The sequence below is a fragment of the Colossoma macropomum genome, unplaced genomic scaffold, assembly GCF_904425465.1.
Source record: "Colossoma macropomum unplaced genomic scaffold, Colossoma_macropomum, whole genome shotgun sequence".
Taxonomy (NCBI): domain Eukaryota; kingdom Metazoa; phylum Chordata; class Actinopteri; order Characiformes; family Serrasalmidae; genus Colossoma; species Colossoma macropomum.
This window is the reverse complement of record NW_023494828.1, coordinates 46682-67573: the sequence shown is the minus strand read 5'-3', so window position 1 is coordinate 67573 and position 20892 is coordinate 46682. Positions and strand designations below refer to the sequence as shown.

At 39.5% G+C, this 20892-nt stretch overlaps 1 long non-coding RNA gene across 4 annotated transcripts; it reads left to right on the top strand.

The window, feature by feature from the left end:
- Window positions 1-1067: 1067 nt before the first annotated feature.
- On the top strand, window positions 1068-19130 carry LOC118800239. 4 transcript variants are annotated; one of them, XR_005006198.1, is made up of 8 exons: window positions 1068-3203; window positions 4067-4149; window positions 5321-6271; window positions 6581-6747; window positions 7224-7319; window positions 11618-11733; window positions 16376-16461; window positions 17515-19130. It is a non-coding gene; the product is annotated as an uncharacterized LOC118800239 (long non-coding RNA). The 4 variants fall into 4 exon arrangements; XR_005006199.1 differs by lacking the exons at window positions 16376-16461; window positions 17515-19130 and having other exon boundaries at window positions 1072-1621; window positions 3160-3203; window positions 11618-12029; XR_005006197.1 differs by lacking the exons at window positions 16376-16461; window positions 17515-19130 and having other exon boundaries at window positions 1073-3203; window positions 11618-12029.
- The last annotated feature ends 1762 nt before the right edge of the window (window positions 19131-20892 follow it).

Genomic DNA, 20892 nt, shown 5'->3' with positions numbered 1-20892 from the left:
GGATTTGTGTTGTAAGGCTCTGGTCTGTAGCTCCCTACCAATGAAGCAAACCTTAAAACAGGGACAATAATCTTGAAATGAAAGAACTAACACCTAGGCAAAGTTCCGGTAGCAAGAGCCAGCCATTTGGACTGTAAAGAATAAAATTTGGAGTAGGAGCTCTGAGGCCAGGAAAAAAATGTAACTCATCACACATGAATTTATCTAGCCTCACTAAAATGCTGAGTAGTTATGTTAGCCATGTTAATTTGGTTTTGTACAGAGAATATTTAGCCATATGGCAATTTAAATTTACCTCATCCTGTGATGGTTGTTCGGTTGATGGGAGGAAACCTGATTTTTTTTTTCCTTTTTTACATCATTTGACTCATTTGACTTATTAGTGAATTGTCCAGCACTGTATTCTTTTTATTTTTTTTTAAGTGCTCCTGCTTTTTTCACATGCATTTATTCTGTCCTTTTCACTGAACTGCTCTGCCACCTGAGAAGTTCGGTAGATTGGTGTGGGGGGACCAAAGTCAGAAGCCCCATTCTCAAAAGGCTGAGACTGAGAATGAAATGAAAGATTTAAAGGCATGAAGAAATACACGATACCTATAAAAAGACATCGTAAATGTTAAATTTGCTTTATAGGTCTTAAACATTAAATATTGAATGAAATAGTAAATACTATTTACTATTTCATTTAATATTTAATGTTTAAGAAGTGTTTAATGTTTAAGAAATGTTTAAGTTTATACAATTGTATTGAGTTATTGACAAAGGAATAATTCCAAAGTTATAAAGAAGAAAAATAGTAAAAATTTAAATGTGTTAAAAAAAAATAGTCATAGACAGAATAAACATGAAATTACTCATGTTCTTTATTTGACACTAACAAATATAATTTAATACAAGTCTTAAAACCAGGGAGTTATAGTAATATCAAGATCAGTCTCCCATAAGGAGAAAATATATATATTTCAAATATATATATATATATATATATATATATATATATATATATATATATATATATATATATATGAAATATATTTTTGCAATATATGACAATAGCCAAAATGTTATTCTTAAATGTATATTTAAAATGCATTTATTTGTGTTGCATGTCATTTTAATTAAGGTTAAAGATGTAACTAAATATACAAAGAAGGAAATGAATGATACCGACCTTCACACAAAATGAATGCCAAACTACATTTTCACAGTGTATCATTATCTACAACACTTGCTTTTGTCCTGTTAAAGGTCCATTTACCAACATTTACAGTTAAGATACTGGAGTACAAATTCACTTAAAAAGATACAAATTCCCTTCAAAAGGTTTCCAAACAGTACATAAGACAAAGTATTTTGGCAATTTCATACATTTTCAAATGTACTTCATAAATACATTTACATACATATATTTTTCTATAGTACATTTCTATGTGTACTATTTCCTCCATAAATTTTAATTTTAATGTATTTTAAAACTGCATTTTAAAATACATTTACTAATATTATTAACATAGTGAGGTAATGTAACCGTGTGTGGTGGATGAGATGAAAACTTTGGGAGGACGCAAAGGTGAGGATGCTGACACAGAGGACACCCCCCCCCCTTGAGGAGATTAACCAGGTAAGTACCACTATGCCCAACAATATAATTTCTTACCAGTGTGTATGTGTGTTCTTAAGATAGCTTAATCCAATTTAGATGCATCTCATATTACTAAAGGTGTAGAGTAGATGTAAACCTCATTGGTGATGTGTTTGGCGCCTTGACATCATCACACATGGCAATATATTCTGAAATGCATTTTTGTGTTTGAAATGTATTTTGGCGTGGATTGCAATTTATTTGAAATTCAAAAGTGATAAAGTGATGTAGTGGTGGCGGTGAAGTGACGGTCACTAATAAAAGTGGCCGCAAAGTGGCTGCTCAATGGTGGCCGCTAATAAAAGTGGCCGCGAAGTGGCCACGTCCTGCTGCCATAAGAGCCGCCACTTGCGTCCGTCAGATATCCAACTCCTACGGCAGAATTTTAGGCTTAAGATAACATAAAATCTGTGTTTCTTTACACTAAAAAGGCGTTTCCTCCACTCCACACTTTAGAACGGCTAGAAACGCCAACCAAAATACATTGTCATTACGTGCATGTTAACTACATAATCTTCAAAGTTTCATCATGGCAACGTAAACACTTGAGTTGTGACAACCAGAAAAACAGTCACCGGGCTTCTCCCAGCCTCTAGACTATCCCCATGTCTACAAGCCCGCCTGCTAGGCCCTGCCACCCTTAGCAGACGACACCTAAAAACTTGCGTTGTGACAACCAGAAAAGTGAAAGTCCCGGATTCGTTGTGCACTGTAAAACCGAACAGTACAAGTTATTAATTTGGTTGTAATAACTCAAAAATAAAAGGAATAAATAAAAATAAAAAGAAGTTAATGCTCCTCTATTTTTCTGCATAATTTGTACTAATTTGACATTTTAAGTTTACAGTGCAAACCACTAATTTATTTTTGTCATTGCACTCAAATAATTTTACAGCAATACCGCCTAACGTCCGTATGTGCTCCTTCATGTGGACACGTCCGCCATGTTTGCTCCACTCGCCTCAGGCTGGATTAGGTGGTGAAAACTGACAACAATTTCCAAGTTATAATGTGTGATATTTTCTTCTCGGAAATTCGTCGTGGGAGTGCTTGTGAAGACGTTTGAGGTGAAATGCCATGTGGAATGCAGTAATTTTCTGAACCTGCAAACTTTCTCCTGCCGACCGCCGTGACACTGATTTTCTCTTTGGGCGCGCTACTTTTTTTGTCGCTGTTACTTTTATTCTGCAAAGAGGTTAAATAATGAATCTGTTTTAAAGAGTTTGGACAAGTCCAACAAGCAAAGGTTGTGTTATTCAGCTGAGGCATTTCTTTGTTGCTCCTCATCTTTTAACATGTAACAAGTTAAAGAAATCCAATTTCAAAGATTCCTCCAATCAAATGCATTTGTTTTGGGTTGGTTTGTTTTATGAGGTCAGGGAGAGCACAGTATAGTTCACATAATGCCTGTTAAATTAGAAAGCTAACTGACTTATGTCAAATGCTTCACTGATATTTTTCTTGTTGTTTATGCAAATATTGCTGCCAAGCTAACTTTTCCATCTTTCTCTCTTAAGGCTAAAACTGATGCAGCTTGCTGATGTATGGAGTTTTCAGTCTGGTATGTTGATCGACATTTAATTTAATAGACGTTTATTTTACTAAAATGTGAATGAATATTGGCACAAAAAATCAATGGCTTGGAAGTGCAAACTTTGTGCTCCTGTCTTTAATAAAAGGGCACAGGTACTTGAACTCTGTCATTTGAATCATGGCAATGTTTCCTCTGTCAGTCCGTTGCCATGTCTCTATAACCAAACCTCTTGTGAGAGACTTTGTCAGTGCTACTGTGGAAGGTGCAGAGCTGTCCACTGCTAAGCGAAGGAAAACATTTGTAAGATGTAATTACCCTTTGGTACTGCCAGAGTAATATAGGGTAGATTCTAGCGGGCACACAGCAGAGTATGTTTGAACTACAGATGGTTCAAACGTTGTTTAAAAATACTGATCTTCTTGATAAAATTCAAGAAAGCAAACCATCATCACCTGGAACATACATGTCTCATTGAAGATGGAACATATTTCAAAGAAAATCAGTTACAGACAGGGTCTTAAAGCAGTGTTTCCAGAGTTTAAGCTCAGACCCGAGCATCATTATGTTGAACACTACCCAGAACTGACGAAGTGTTTTGGGCCTCTGGTTCACCTATGGACCATGAAGTTTGAGGGAAAACACCCTTTTTTTAACAGGGTGATACATGACGCACATAATTTCAAGAAAGTCTTGAAAACTCTTGCAACCAGACATGATGGCGTATCACCTTAATGTGCCATTATATTTCAGACCCCCAATTTGCAAATGGAATGTTTGTTTCTGCAGGCCAGGCTGGAGGAATTCCAAAATTGAATTCCAGGCTGAATTCCAGAATTCAGCAGGATTGATCGTATACTGCTTGTAAACAATTCTGTTTCCTTTCTTTGCAGAAACTACGAGTGCTGGTACAGTGAGCATCATTTGAGCTAACATCATCAGACAACTTCTTTGTACTCCAGACTTAAATGATACAGTAAGTCTCACAGCACACACTATCAATGGACATTTGCTGTTAACACAGATAAGATTTATTTTGATCAGAGACTTGGAGGATAAAAAGGCAGAAATGTAGGCCTATAGGCTGTGTTCACATTACAAGTCTGAAGTGACTCGAGTATGACCAGGGCAAATCTGATCTTTTCAAATCAGATTTGAGTCACTTTCGTATGTGGTCCCAGATCGAGTAAGTATCCGATTTGTGCCCGTTTGGCACGAATGAGAACAGTCATATTGGATTTCATGCGCCTTTTTGCCTGTACACATGCGCTTAGTGCTGTGCGGCAGTGCCAACAATAGCTGTGAAAACAGCAAAAGTATGTGATCAGGTCAGCTTCTCGACCTGATCATGTACAGTTCATGAGCTGTTTGCTGTCCTCCCACGCAAAAATGTGCGTTCGTACTAACATGTTAGTAGCTCATGTATGCGTCACCTTTTGCTCGGGAGGGCAGCAAACAGCTTATCAGTTGTACATGATCAGGCCAAGATGGCTTGTTTTGCTTGTTGTTTGTTTTTTTTTGTTTTTTTTTGCAGCACAGCATTGTCAATTCACAAATATGTTTTTGTCATAAGGGACAGATTCACATTAGAAACAGATACAGATCATTTACAGTTATGAATGTGAACTATCAAAAAAAAATCAGATTTGATCAATGAGGCTTGTAATGTGAACATAGCCATTAGTGGTGTAACGGATCACAACACTCATGGTTTGGATCGGATCACGGTTTTTGAGTTATGGATCGGATCATTTTTTGGATCAGCAAAAAAGAAAAAAGGGAGACGAATGTGAGACAGTAAGTTTAGCTTTCAATTTGGAAGTATTTTCTGTTGCTGTTTAGTTTGTAATAGTGACTGTTTTGACATGGTCTGTTTTATGTTGAGGACTTTTATTTTGCGTTGACACTGAGGGAATTATTACTGTAAAAAGTAACAGCGGCAGTAAAACTATTCCACACTGTTATGGTTAAACTTTGGTGATCCGCGGTTCACATGCATCCCAAACTGTGGAGGGTGAGCCGTATGGATCACAGATTATGTTTGATCTGTTACACCACTAATAACCATACAGGAATAGTATGGAGAATAATGGTCACACAAATTACCCTCAACTCATTAATGCATTTTCTCTTCTTTTTAACAAAAGGAAATGGCAAGTCAAAACTTCATATTTCATCTCCATACCTCCACAGACATTGTGAGGAAGATGACTCTATCTTCACGCCCAGAATCTGTGGATGAGCTCAAAACAATGATAAAAGAAAAGTTTAAGCTAGACTTTGACTTTTTATCATACCAACATCCAGACTTTGACGGGCAGCTATGTTCCCTTGTAGACATTGAGGAACTTCCACAAAAGGCTGTACTAAAAGTTATACGACCTGAGAGTGATGCCAGTTCAGTAGCATCAGATGACACAATAATATTGCCCCATGCCATGACTCCAGACAGGACTGAGTGGTGGCCTCATTTTTTTTCCAGTGCCCACTTTTTCCTACAAGGTAGAACTCATACTTGGTGAGGGAGATGTTGCATATGAGAGAACAGGAAAGATGGTCAAGTTATCTAGGAACAAAAGCATGACATCCTTGAAACCCTTGCAGGCAAGATGCATAGCTTCAAAGCATAGCCCAGTGATAAGGAAGTGTCAGTAGTAGCAGAAGCCCACTAAGCATCCCTGTCTTAAAGAGCCAGGATCCCAGACGGGATGGTATGGTTGGAAAAATAGTCTCAAGTTTAAGTTGGGGGACAATTGCAGTAAGTTGAGTTGGGCTGGGTTTCAGGAGATAGCCGTGAATTCTGGGAAGAGGAGTAGAAACAACCCAGACGAACAAGCTCGTCACACTAACATCGAGAGACCCAAGAGGGCAATAGTGAATTTCCTCCCTAATTTCCCAAGAGGGGAACGTACCAGAAGCCTTGAACAACTGAGACTGAAAATTGTAGATGAAGTTAAGAAGTGCGACACAAATATCCTGTTCTGATTACAAAGTTAATGCAGACCACCTTTGCCCTGAGATGCAAAGAGGTCATCACTGAAGACCTACCTCTTGGTGATATTCTGGAACACTGGCCTGCCCTCAAAATACAGTCACAGGTAAAAATGTTTCCCTTATTACACTTATTTGAGCAGATATATTAGCCATTTGTATCCATAGGGGACCCCCATGGATACCACAATACATGTTTTTTAATTCCTTTGTGTGGCTGTGTCATTGATAACTTTGTCAAGTTTACTCAGATTTACATCATATGAGTTAGAGTAGTGTAAGGAATCTGCATGTTTTCCACCAAATATGATCATCATAGCTCAAAAAGTTTTGTTTCACAGTATGTACTTTTTTTACAGGGCTACATACACTATACACATACACTCTGACTTAAACATTCTTTTATGTTTGTGCAGATTTGTGCAGAGTTTCACAGAATTACAAACATCAACCTGAAGAACCACTTCTATGCTGCATTGGACCGACATACCCCCGTCTTCAGAGCTTGTTCAGGATGAAAGCAAGTTGTGCAGGGAAAGTGTCCCAAGTTCTGGGACAGCTCTTCAGGATATATGATCTCCAGGTGAGTTGGTTGCACTTTCTGACAACTGATAAATATACTACAGTGGATTTTGGATTATCTTTGGTTGAATTCCATTTATAAAGACATGTTAGGGGGTCCTGAGTGGCTCAGCAAGCCATTATCTGAGGATCACCGTTTCGAATTCCAGATCATGCTGCCTTGCCATCACCAGCCTGGGCTCGAGAGAGCACAATCAGCCTTGCTCTCTCTGGGTGGGTAGATGGTGCTTTCTCTCCACATCACAACTAGTGCGTTGGTCTTTGCCACAAGGTGTCTGTTAGCTAATTCATCAGAGTTGAGCAGTTAGCACTTGCCTCCAAGTGTGTTCAGCAGCTTGGTGACACATCAGTGGCAAAAAAGGTGTGGGATGCAGTAATATTGGAATAAAAAAAAAAGACGTTGGAGTGATGCTTAGTATTGTGTGGCTGTGCTGAGTAGCGTTCACAGCAAGTAAAGAATATCTTTTCACACTGAAGGAACAAGTTGGCGTTCACGTCAGACGTGCTGCTGTCCTCCATGCTCTTCCTGCCTATCTGCATGAGGATGACTCCAGCTTTCTGAAGACGTGGAATGTAAGTGATCATGCTGTTGAGTTATTCATGGAATAGAATTAATCTGTTTTTTTGTTTTTGTTTTTTTTTTCTGCGTTGTTTCAGTGGTTCATTAAATGAAAAGTTTGCAAAAGTCTAATCTGCACTATCATCAGAAATTGATTGTGAATCTCTATTTTGTGCTGTTCCTGAACTGTATTGTGCTGTGCTAAAGAAATTACATTTAATCTACCATCATGATCATAATTAGGTATAAACATTAAGTATTCACTGTTACAGAAAATTACTGAATGAATTAAGTATTTGTTATAAACTTTAAAATATGGGGTTTATTGCAAGGTGCCAGAATTGGAGTGGTAACCTGGGAGAGTTCTGGGCAGCAGATGCTGTAATGTTTAGCACCTATTTCTGAACCTCTTGTCTTAAGGGCTGTAGATTTGATTGCACATTTTTTTCATTTAGGTACTGTTGTTTGTAAAATGACTCACTCGTTTTTGCCTCACCCCTTTTGGATTGTTTTTGCCTGCCCTTGGGTCTGCGATTTGTAACACCTAAGAATCAAATCCATATGCCTTCCACTTAGTTTCTCTCTTCTGTAATACACCATACTGGTCAGTCACATCTTCTGGTGTCCAGTCAAAGTCAAAAACCCCTCTTCCACATCTAAAATAGTCCTCTGAGCTGTCACAGATGAATCTGCATCATGCATCTTCCTCCTTCTGTTCTCTAGGTTCAAAAATCTCCTTACTACTATTCACACTAAGCTCTATTTTTAACATAGGTTTCTGAGTTATATTTACTCTTTCTTTAAAGTTCAAAGATGTCATACCAGGTGTCTGTATCACCTTTTCTTCTGGCTCTCTTGACCCTTCAACATCTCCTCTCTTCTCTACCTTCAGCAACTTACTCCTCTGTAATCTTTCTCCTAACTTCCCCCCTTGCAACATGAGCTGACTCCTTTTCCGAAGAAAAAAAGTAAGAAAGAACGAAAGGGGGAAGAAATAGGGAAAGGAACGGAAGGAGGGAGGAGAGAGAGAGAGAGAGGAGAGAGGGAGAGATAACGGAGAGGAAGAAAGGGGAGGGGGAGAAGAGGGGAGGTGGAGGAAGAGAGGAGAGGGGAGGGGAGGAGAACAAAGAGAAAGAGAGGGGAGGGGAGAGAAAGAGGGAGACAAGAGAAAAGGAGAAAACAAAAGAAGAGGTGGAGAAAAAGAGGAAAAAAAGCAGAATAAACAGGCAAAGAAACGAACTAGGACTTTCCCCTCCCGTTTTTCCTCTCTCTTCCCCACCCCCCCCCCCCCCCTCTCCACACTTTCCAAATATTTCACACCCCCTTACGCAACCACACCTACCCCCAGGTCTTTTTTGTCTATGCCAACTGTTTTCATCCTTCTCACCAGTCGCCATCGTGTGTGAAGATTATTCAGTTGCATTTTACTTATTAACAAACCCGTACTAACACGCCTCCTCATATTTTCCCCTGTCCCCGCTCCACCACAAAACTTGCTCCCCCCTCTTTCTTCTCCGCCCAATTTCCTCTCAAAATTAATAAACGGCTTCTTGGGGGTCATGGCTTAAATTATTATTAAGTTGTGGCTCTTACCTCCCATTTCCCTCTCCTCCGCTTCTCTAATTTCACTACTTCCTTATTCTTTATAGGCTCATTTCTACTAGACATTCACTCTCTAAATCTAAAAAGTCCCCCAGGAGTCCCCCCAGGTATGTTAACCACAATACGTCGTGTGTGCCCCCCCTCCCTCTCTCTTAAACTTTTACACATTATCATTTATATGTTCCTAAAGCCAGTCACACAGCTGGAGCACCACCAAGACAAGCAACTCACTCACACACACACAGTAAGGGGCGGCCAATCCCCCTCACACAGAAACACACAGCGAGCTCAGAAGACAAAGAACAACACTCAATCTGAAAGTCGACTCATTCATACTGATCCTATAGCATGCTTTTTCCTGCCGCTCCTTTTTCTCTTTTTCTTCTAAATTTATGCTACCTTTATGAGGTGTGAATATTCAATAAAAAGCTGCTTCAGACACTGTTTGTCAACTAGTGTTTGAGTGGGAACTTTATACACCTCCAGTTCCTTAGAACTGACCCAGAAATTCACCTAGTGATTTTCCAGGATTTTAGGCCCGTCTAAAACCGCCTCCCAGAGGGCTTTGGTCCTAATCTGCGGCTCCTTTTCTCTTTTAACTCATATCATCTCTATTCTCTTCCCTTTTCTTATTTCTCTTTAACTCTTATCCTTTCTATTCTCTTTAACTCTTCTCGTCTCTTCTCTATTTTCTTTAACTTCTCTTATTCTCTTTACCTCTTCTCTTTTCTATTTTCTTTCTTCTTTTTTTCCCTTAAGATAATTTCCCCCTTAATCTAATGTCCCCAGGGCCCTGGACTGTTACTTTTCACTCCTTTTTCCCCCTTTTTAACCTAATCTGACCATTTCTCTAAGCCAAAAAACCAGCGCTCACCTGAATTGCCGGCCTGGAGCGGGAATAAGTGCGCTGAGGCTGTCGGCAACGCAGCCAGCCACAACACGATCCCATCCTCGTCGCCAAATATGTTGTTTATTAAGTAGCGATGGTGTGTAGATGTTGTGAAGGACAACTCCTTTGACACTGTGCTGCTAGTAAAATGTTTATTACAAAGTAAAACAGCATCATATCAAGCACTATAAAGTACCTGAGAGAGGATCCGTGCCAATTCTAAATGTCCTCTCTCGAACAGAATATTCCAGCTGCTTATATAGTGGACTTGTTGTTGAAACAGGAGACAGAACATATGGTCCTTTTTAAAATGATCTAATCTATGTGAAACTAAGAAGAAGGGAGAAAGTGAGAGGCCTACTTCCCCAGGGGCCCCCTGGTCCAAACAGTGTTTTTACCTTCTTCTATAAAAAATGTTCCTTTTTAAATATACTTCAGTACCTTAGGTACATTGTACATTTTTTCATTTAGGTAAATAAACACAAAGTCGCAGATACTAATATTTTACATTTTTACACTTACCATGTCAGAGCCTTTTGTAGTTTTACAGTTACAGACAGCAGTCTGTGTATTGCTCTGCATACTTTGTTAGTTCCATTGTTGTCAGCACTGCAGTGACACTGATGTGGTGTTGGCGTGTTAGTGTGTAGGGTGTAGATACGAGTAGATCAGACACAGGAGTGCTGCTGTAGTTTTTAAACATTATGTCCAATCACTGGCCATAGGGTTTAAAAACTCCACCAGCACTGCTATGTCTGATTCAATCATAACAGCACAACACACGCTAACACACCACCACGTCAGTGTGACTGCAGTGCTGAGAATCATCCACCACCCAAATAATACTTGCTCTGTGGGAGTCCTGACCATTGTTGAACAGGGGCTAATAAAGAGCAATTGATGGACTACAGTGTGTAAGTGTGGAACTGCAAAGTGCTTCTCTATGGATGAAAGATGAAACTGACGGACAGGGACCCCCAGTGGGTTTCACGGTTTGTGAATAAAAATCGCTTTGCTTCCAGGCAAGAATTGCTTCTAGAAGTCAAAGCAGGTCCTTCACAATTTTATGTTATTCATGCTTGTGGACGTATTACACGCTTTTAGGTATGTTTCAGTCAAAGGTGCCTAATTTTTTGTCCAGTGAGCTTACATGTAAATAATGATGCCAGATATTTCCCTTTATTATTCAGATGGCGATCCAAACAGCACACAAGTACACTAAACACACACATTGTGAGTTCAAAACAGAGCAGTACAACTAGAAGTGTAGGTAGGCAGGTAGAGTACAGTGGTGTGTGGTTTGAATTAGATCATCCAATCAGAGGAAGCATGAAGGGATCTCATACAACACAATGTTTTGAACTGCAGAGATGTGAAGTTTTCAGAAGTTTCAGGATAAACACACTTCCACAGGACTGATGGCATTTTTGTGAGATGGGTGATTACATGGAACTTTTATCTCTAAATGTTTTAACTGCTGCTTGTAACCCTACATCAAACCCTACATCAAAAATAATCTGAATTATATTGTTACTGTGATGTGATGGAAAACACATTTGTAGAAATCACAGACCAACTGTGTGTTGCTAAATTGCTACAATTGTGAAATTATCAAATTTCATTTTGATCCTAATACCACAATTGCTGTCAAGTCTGTTTTATTTTGTTATATATTGATTGACAAATGAAGGTAATTACGTTTTTGGATTATGACTGATAGCTCTCTGTGACTGTCTCCTGATATGTCACTGGTGCATTTTGTAGCAGTCATCCTTTGGAAATTTGGAATAAGAGTTAACAGTCCTCTGTTCTTGTCTTCAGGTGATGCAGTCTGATGAACCCAGACATGAATGACATGTCAGTTGGGCTCCTCTCAATCAGTGCCAGTTCAACAGATGCCACATTGTTCTGCCCAGAGAGGATTGCAGTGCTTGAGGGTAACATTGTTATCGAACTCTCCACATGGCTGATGCATTTGTCATGCTTTTTGCACTTATGTATGCCCTGCATCTAAGTTACCCAAAAGAGTTGGCCAACACATTTGACTTTACCCAGAAAGTCTTGATGGCTCTGGAGGAGGGGAAGTTGAGGCCCAGAGTGTTGAGTCTTAAAAATGACCTTTTGGCAGTGGAGTAAACTCCGTGTATGAAAAGTTTGCTAAGGTGCTCATTCAGTTTGCACAGGCGCTTCTTTCACTTTTGAGGCATGACATAAAACAATGAATTGAGTAAAACTTATGTGTTTTGAAAGGAATATTTTCAATATAAAGTTTAATGCGTAACTGTTGAAGTGGTGTTTTTTGCGCTTTACGCATGTGGTAAACAGTAGGGCTGGAGGTGAATGTTCAAGTATTCAGAGACTCATTGGGTAGGTATTTGGTTCTTAATTTCGGGATTCTGATTTTTTTTTTTTCCTGTACTATCTACACTAAATCTAGGCTTTCAGTAAAGGTAAACTGTAAAATACATTTTGTCAGCACATTCCTGTACTATAATTTATACTTTTTAATTACACTTAAATTGTGGAATCATATAGTCTCAGCTCAGACGTACACTGACACAGCAGTGAACATGACAACTTAATGTTGGCCACAACAGAGCTGAAAATAGGCAGTGTAAACATTTTAACTACAGAAGGAAAGATAATTACCATCTAATCCCACCTCTTGCCTGACTGTGTACCATTCCATCGCTCACTTGTTTTTTATTTTGTAGTCAGCAGAGATATAGATATATATCTCCTGTTTTGAAAACGAAACTATCAGTGCTTCCTCTATTGTGGCTGTGGTGACCAGAAGCGTTATGGAGAACAATACAGGACACACTGCAAGAACAGCAGTAATATTGGTTGAGGATACAAATTCGAAACGCCCCCCAACAACTATCAAACAAATCTCCGAATATTAGCTGCTGATTTGGAACAAAGCTCCAGAGAGCAAAAAAAAGGTGTTCAGGGACAGCCCTAGTAAACAGTATGGCATATTTTTTTTTGCTGAAGTAGCCATATTTTTTTAAATTCTAAATGTTTGAAGGGTAATTATGTGCAGTTTGGTAATTTATTGAGCAGGTCTGATGGGTCTGGAGAATGGGAAGTTGGGAATTTGAGTGTCGAGACCTAAAAATGACCTGCAGAGTGGAGTAAATCTCAGTGTATGAAAAGTTTACAGAGTTGCTCATTCATTTAATTTGTACTTGCATTTCTGTCACTTTTGGGGCATGCCATAAAGCAACAAATTGAGTAAAAATGTTTTACATGTTTTATGTGTGATGTTTCGTTTAAAGTTTTAATGTGTTACTGTTCAAGTGGAACGATGGTGTTTTTGCACTGTATGGATGTGGTAAAATGTGTGACGGACATGTTGCCATACTTTTTCCACTGCAGTAGCTGTATTTCTTTATATTTGAATGATTGAAAGGTCATTTTGTACAGTGTGTTAATTCATTGTGTATAACTGTTTTGTTTTTTAAACAGGTTTGGCATCAATGTTACCTTTGTAAGGGATGAGCAAAATAGTAGTTTTTTGTCAGTCATTGAAAACAAAGAAGGCTGTGATGCTGTGGCAATTTCTGAATACTGTTACAGAAGTGATCGTTCTATTTCCTCAGGCCATTTCTCTCAGGTGCTATTTCTGAAGAATGTACTGTATTTCCAGACATTTTTTGTAGTTGATGTTTGGTTAATGTTTTATGGCAACTTAATAAAAGACTAAGTTGCATTTAAACTGTTAACATTTTTTTTTTATTTCAAAATGTGTGTAGTAATCAGTTCTGAATTAATGTTACATTTTATCAGGTTCAAAAAAGAATTTAAGCAAACTATCATGCAACTTTGAATTGAAATTACTTAATGTTTCCAGTTGCAAGGGAGTTTTCATCTTTGCTGAATGTGAACACTTTAACATACATAAAGTGAAGAATTAATACAAAGTGAAACATTTTTAGTGAGAAATTAAATGCTTTATGGTAAGGGTAATGATGTTTAGGTTATCTGTACTTGATTTTAATGAGTACTGTGAACCCAAAGTAAGTAGTAATGATGACTTAAAAAACTTAATGTTTCTTTAACTTATAAAATGTAATTAATGTCACTAAAAATGACCTAGTAGGAGCTACTTAATAAATAATGTTTCTTTAACTTAAATTAACTTATCGGATTTTACAGTGCGGCAACCACGTTTGTGACCACGTTGTAGCAACGTCAGCTAATAGTTGTCTGTTGGTAATCGGTGGGTAACCTCGATTATTGAATCTTTTAAGCGTGGGTTACTTATAGTCCTTATTTGCCCAAAGCTTTTTAAATATTTTATTTTATGAAGATCATCATCATCATCATCATCATCATCATCGTTAACCGCTTAGTCCAGATAGGGTCGCGGTAGCAGTTGGGAGAGCAGAGAATCCCAGGTGACCCTGTCCCCCGCAACTTCCTCCAGCTCATTCCCGGGGACCCCAAGCCGCTCCCAGGCCAACTTGGAGATATAATCCCTCCAGCGGGTCCTAGGACGACCCCGGGGTCTTATTCCGGTAGGCCGTGCCTGGTACACCCCCACCGGGAGGCGTCCCGGGGGCATCCGGATCAGATGCCCGAACCACCTCAGCTGGCTCCTCTCAATGCGGAGGAGTAGCGGCTCTACTCCGAGCTCCTCCCGGATGGCCGAGCTCCTCACCCTATCAAATAGAGTGTAGCCCGCCACCCTGCGAAGAAAGCTCATTTCTGCTGCTTGTATTCGCGATCTCATTCTTTCGGTCATTACCCACAGCTCATGACCATAGGTGAGGGTCGGGATGTAGACCGATCGGTAAACAGAGAGCTTCGCCTTACGGCTCAGCTCCCTCTTCACCACTACAGTCCGGTACAGCGACCGCATTACTGCTGCCGCTTGTCCCAGCCTGCGGTCGATCTCACGAGCAAAACATCGTGTACCCTGCCTGGGAGAGGGTCACCGGGACCTACCCCTGGAGCCAGGCCTGGGGGTAGCGTCCCTCGGCGAGCGCCTGGTGGCCGGGCAGCCCACGTAACCCGGCCGGGCTCAGCCCGAAGAGGCAACGTGGGGGGACCATGAGGGCCCACCACCCGCAAGGTCCAGCATGGGGGAGTGGTGCAGTGCCGTACAGGCAGTGGGAGATTGCAGGGGGGCCCTTGGTGGCCTAGGCCCCTGCGGCAGAATTTTATGAAGATTCTTGACCCAAATAGGCCCGATTAATCCAGTTAATGGTGTAGTGGTGGTTCATTTAATTATGAATCACAAAGGCTTCAGATTCATCAAAATGCAATTTCTTTATTAGGAAACACATACAGGTTAAATAATATAACAGTACAATAATTAAACAACAACAAAACAACAATAATAATAATAATAATAATAATGCTAGAAAAGCAAATAAATAAAACAAAGAGGCGTCACTGCTGTCGCAGACCAGGCTACTCCTCCAGTTCTTCCAGCACTTCTGTCATCGGTAGACAGGACTGTAAAGGAAAAAAGATGAGTCTCAATTTAATCTTAACTTGCTCTAGTTTTTCAAGTCTTCATATGATGATGCATTTGCATGTCTGCTATGCTATTGTGCTGGTGTTGAAATTAATATAGAAAACTTTAAGTAGTTTGTTGACTTGATTTATAAAGTATATTTCATCAACACAATTATTGCAAAAGGTAAGTACATTAAAATACAGAATTGTGTTGTTATAGTATATTTTGTGGACATTACATACATTCTCTAATCTAGTAAATGTATGACTTCCTCAGTCTAATTTTTATTTAAGCAGTTTTCCACACTTCATTTGTGAATGTACATTTAGGCCTACATTACAAATTACACAGTCACAATTTAGCCTTGATAGCCTCTTTCTTTAAGTGTGATATACTCAAAAGGAAAAATAGTTTTGCTCTTTTAAAGTCATTACCTTAACTTGTTTTTTCGCTTGTGCAGGTGCGTTTTAGAGTCTCAGCAATGAGAGACTCTACTTCTTTTTCTCCCAGCCCTGCTTTCCATCTAATGGCTGCCTCTGCAATTGCAGTTGCACAAAAATGACAAACATTGGAATAATTAGATTGGTTTCATTCAGGTAATTAATACCACTGTTTTGAGTAATTTAAGACAGTCCAACAAAAGGGGCAAAATGCAAGTGTTGCTCACAAAAAACCTGAACAATTATCATTGAACAATAGGTTTTTGTCTGAGCAATATCTGTGAAGAGCTAGACTCACGTTTGATCACTTTGCAGACAGTGGTGCCAATCAGGGGCAATTTCTCCCTATTCCCTTTCAAGCTGTAGTTGCCCCCGACAGCATCTGTTGCACATGTTGCACATTCCCTGGATTGGCCCCACCAGTAAGGCTGAGATGGTGAACCTGTAAAATAACAATTGTATTAGGTTAACAAAACTAGATAATTTCAGTAAACAGGCAATTCATCATTGTTAAAGAACTCATTTAGAGTTTGTTAGCAATGCAGTTGCATTGTTTGAGCAGTATTGACTGCCATTTAAAATTATAGATATTATATATTGTGTGTATTGTATAATCAATATTGATTTCATTAGCTTCTCATAATTTTTGTGTACTTTTTCTTTCAACAGGAAGCAGGTGGAGCTCACTTGTTAACAAAGCATAGGAATATATGCCATGGAGACTCTCATCTTATATCTTATCCAACATCAAACAGGTAGGTTCAGTGCTCAGTAGTGAATAAACGTATTTAACTGTTACAAATGTTTTCTTTACAGATATTTTTTCTCTACAGGTAAGTAGCTATAAACTGCGTTCCACCCCTCCTGATTTAATAATTAAAACAATCAACTATAGTATAGTATATTTATATATTTTATATTTATAGAATATGTAGCTAAACACTACTGCCTTACAAGCAGCTATCGCGACGTGAAGCTAATTTTAGCTTAGCTAGCGCGCTAATGGGGTTAACATACTTGTTCGTCTGGTTTAAAAGTAATTGTTGTGTTTTTCTTGTTGACTGTTTTATGGTGCTTTTGTATGTTAATAGTTCGTAGAGTTCATGGGGGAAAACGGGTTAGTTTGTTTATTGCTAGTGAATTTTGCCCTCTGGACCATGTTCACCATCAGCAGTGGCCTCTCCAGAAACAGGGAAGAAGAGGAAGATGGACATTTTAGAGCTACTGGAGGAGGACATGAGAAGGGAGGAAGAGAGGGAGGAAAGGAGGATGAAAGCAGCAGAGGATAGGGCCAAGCGCTACTTCTCACTATTAGAAAAACTAATTTACAAAATTAAATAAACAAATGTTAAATGAACTTAATAGTCTTATTTTTATTTATGTAATCAGAATTGCTTTTTTTTTGCAACAATAAGTTTTCAATTATTTTATATAATGCTTTGTGAGAGTCCAGGAAAACGCTAAAATATGCTGTGGGCCAATACTATCAATATTAATGTCAGTTAGTAACATCTGAAATGATCAAGTTTAAAAAGTTATTTGAGAAAGACAGGAACAAAACTAGGAAGAAGTTTGTTAACTAGGAGGATGTAGAAAGCAGCGTTCTTTGTCTGACTATGCAAATTAAAATGCAACAGACAGTAACAGATCTGGGAAAGACCAATATACGACAGTTAAATAGTTAGTTGAAAAATGTGCTTAAATAATGTTCTCTTCAGCTAACACCTGAGCACAGAGTTCCTCTCGAAGGGCATTTCCACTTGTGTCTTGGGCATCATCTTCATTTTCTGTGCTCTCATGTTCCTCAGGTGGCAGTTCGTCCCCAGCACGCAGACATATATTATGAAGGATAGCGCATGAAGCAACTACTGTTGGCACGAAGGAGGGGTGTACTTCTAAAGCCTGCAAGAAGATGGAGCGCCACCGGGTCTTCATGATTCCAAAAGCTCTCTCAATCACAGAACGAGATTTTGAATGGTACATGTTGAACACTTTCTGTTGTTCATTCCACAGTGGTCGCTTGTATGGGGTAATCAGAGCAAGGGGCCTCTCAAGACAGGGATATCCTCCATCTCCCAGAAGAAAGTGCCAGCAGAGGGGTAGAGCCCATTGCGAAAAAGGGGACTATGTTTTAGGACCCTAGCGTCGTGTACAGAACCAGGAAATCCAATGTACACATTTAGGAATCTGGCCTGGTGGTCACATACAGCCTGGAGATGTATAGATGTGAAGAGCTTCCGATTTCTGTAGCACCCAGTATCTGGCTCTCCCGAGGCTTTTATGCGGATATGACTTTTGGGCAAACCTTTCAAATCCAGCACCAATTGCCTGCTGTTCCTCTGCTGTCACTGGCACACAGATGACTTTGCTCAGGATAGCCCTCAACTCCTCTGACACTCGGTGGACAATTCTACAGACAGTGGTCCTGGGTATGCCGAATGCCCTGGACACCACCCAATACGAAGCTCCACTAGCAAGCCAGAACAAAAATACTAACACTTCAATGGTGGGTCCCCACCCATGATGGCGTTCTTGATCCAGCATCCTCAACAAGACGGCCAGGGACTCCCTGTTTAGTCGAAAATCCGGACGGGTGTCTTGCTCTGTATTAAAATACAGATTGAGGAGTGGAATGGACTGGTTCAGGGAGCAGTATCAAGTTACTGGGCCTTCATTCTGTAAAAGTAGATATATGTTTACAGCAGGAGTGTCTGATCTTAACCCTGAAGGGCCAGTGTGGGTGCAGGTTTTATTCCACAAAACAGGAGCACACATGATCAACTGTTTGAAGACAGAGACTAATTGATTAAACAGATGGAGTCAGGTGTGCTCCTACTATTGGAATGAAATCCTGCAGCCACACCGGCCTTCTTGGGAGACAACTGAGCACACCTGATTTACACTGTCTTCTTACTACAGTCTACAGTATAACTAATTAGGGTAGAGTGGGGGGAAAGGCCTCTATGCATAAAATGTGTTCTCTGCATGTTTCTCCTGAGAAGCTTCACGGGTTTGGGGCAAGAGGATTTGAGGCAAGTTATTTATTAGAAACATTATGACTGAAATGAATTAACCAGCCTCATAGTCTGTTTTATTGCCACACTTTATTTTGCAGTACTTTGTTGCAATACGGTAATCTAAAATTGAAAAAAAATTAAATACAACAAATTTCAGTCTGAGTGCTATCTTTTATCAGTGATTGATCAGTGCATGTGGGTGTTGGCAATTCAGTTTCACAAGTTGCACACAAGTCGGACACAAATATAACATACTTTATTTTTTGCATATTAGTTTATTTTGGTGACTGTGTGTGAAACATTTTTTTCCATAGGGACCTTTTGCCCAATAGGTGTCGTTTGACCTCTGTATAAGTTTATTTTAAATAAGTAATGAATGGTTATTTCTGTCTCCCTTTTTATAAACACTTAGTTTTACCTCAGTAATAGTAATAGTGTTTTCCCCATATTCTGCCATTCAACAGCCAAACTAAGCTTTAACAGGTTATTGTTTTAATTATTAAAATATCTAACGATTGTATTATTTATTGTAAATGACTACGTACACGCATTTATTACAAATAAAGTAGACCCTACTCTGTGGTGTTGGGAGATGTGTGAAATGATGTGGAGAGAGAATCTATAATCTGAATTGAGATTTACAAACTTAATTTTTACCTGTAGTATTTGTGGCAGTACGTAACGGCGCGTACGTCTCCTCCTTGTAGCGGTCCGCTTTTCTTCATATATGAATTCTTACGACAGCGTTGAAACGATAAAAATCGCGGCCCAAAATTCGGGATCCATCGTGCTCGCGAGGTAATTCTGAGGTAAGCTAGGAGGCTAACTGTAGTGACAGCGAGTAAACAGACGTCACGTGCGCAGCGCGCTAGAAGTTATGACGTATAATGACTGCCAAGGAGTGTCCCGAATGTGATTCCTGCCAAGGTTCATTTTCGGTTAAAATGCTGCCCAAGAAGAGAGCTGCCTTTAAAGGCAGTGACTAGTCAGGCAACTGCCTTCAGAATGGAACACACGAATAAATCTGGTCCACTCACACCAGCAGAACATCGACTACCATGTCACGGCCATGTCGGTGTCACTGCCGTGCGAGATCCACCACCAAAACAGTGTACAGAAAAAGAATGGACTATAATGTGGAACTACGAAGTGCATCTATATGGTAAGTTGTGGACCAATGGAGAATAAATGTGTAGATACTGGAACCGTCCATCCTCTTATAGGAAGGATGGGATTCACCCCAGCAGGCTTGGCTCACAGATTTTAAGTCACAATGTGTTTTACTCTATTCTTAACCTGAAATGACTACCTGAAATTAGAAATAATCATTCAGCTATCTCTGTAGTCATTAGCACTCAACCTAGAATTAGACATTCAGACAAGGGAATAAAGCGGAAAGGCAACTACTTTATTAACCCAGCTAATCTTATAAGTATTAAGCCATCCTTGTCACCCCTCCATCCCCAAATCACCTCACAGATCCCGAAACTAATGCTTACAACAAAACTGGGCATAATTCATTTAAACATTAGAAGACTTTGTCAGCACAGTAAATTGGATAATTTAAAAATTTTGATTTCACAAGCCAATCCTTATACTGTAGTTTTGTCAGAATCCTGGCTAAAACAATCTGTCTCTAATTCAGAACTATCTCTATCTGGATATAATCTACACAGAGCAGACAGGAATGCAAGGGGTGGCGGAGTAGCTATTAACACCAAATCTGTTGTTCAAATAAAAACTCTTCTCATTATCCAAAGATAAATGTTTTAGGTTCTTAGCCCTTAAAGTGCGTATAGGACACAATAACAGTTTTGTGGTAGCTGGCATCTATAGACCTCCTTCCGCATGCTCTCACACGGTTGATGACTTAGCTGAGCTTTTAAATTCATACATCAACTCAGAAATGCTAATCCTATGTGATTTTAACTTAAATTGGTTAACTAATGCATCCGATCACCTGAAGGAAGTGTATGGAAATCTATGTCTAACGCAACTAATTACAGAGCCAACATAACCTAACTTCCATGATCCCAGCAAGTCAACACTAATAGACTTAATTTTATCCAACAGACCTGGAAAAATTACTTCTGTTGGTGTCTTTGACCCTTGTTTCAGTGACCACTGCCCTATAGAATGCATTAGAAGCACCAGTTCAATAAAGTCAGG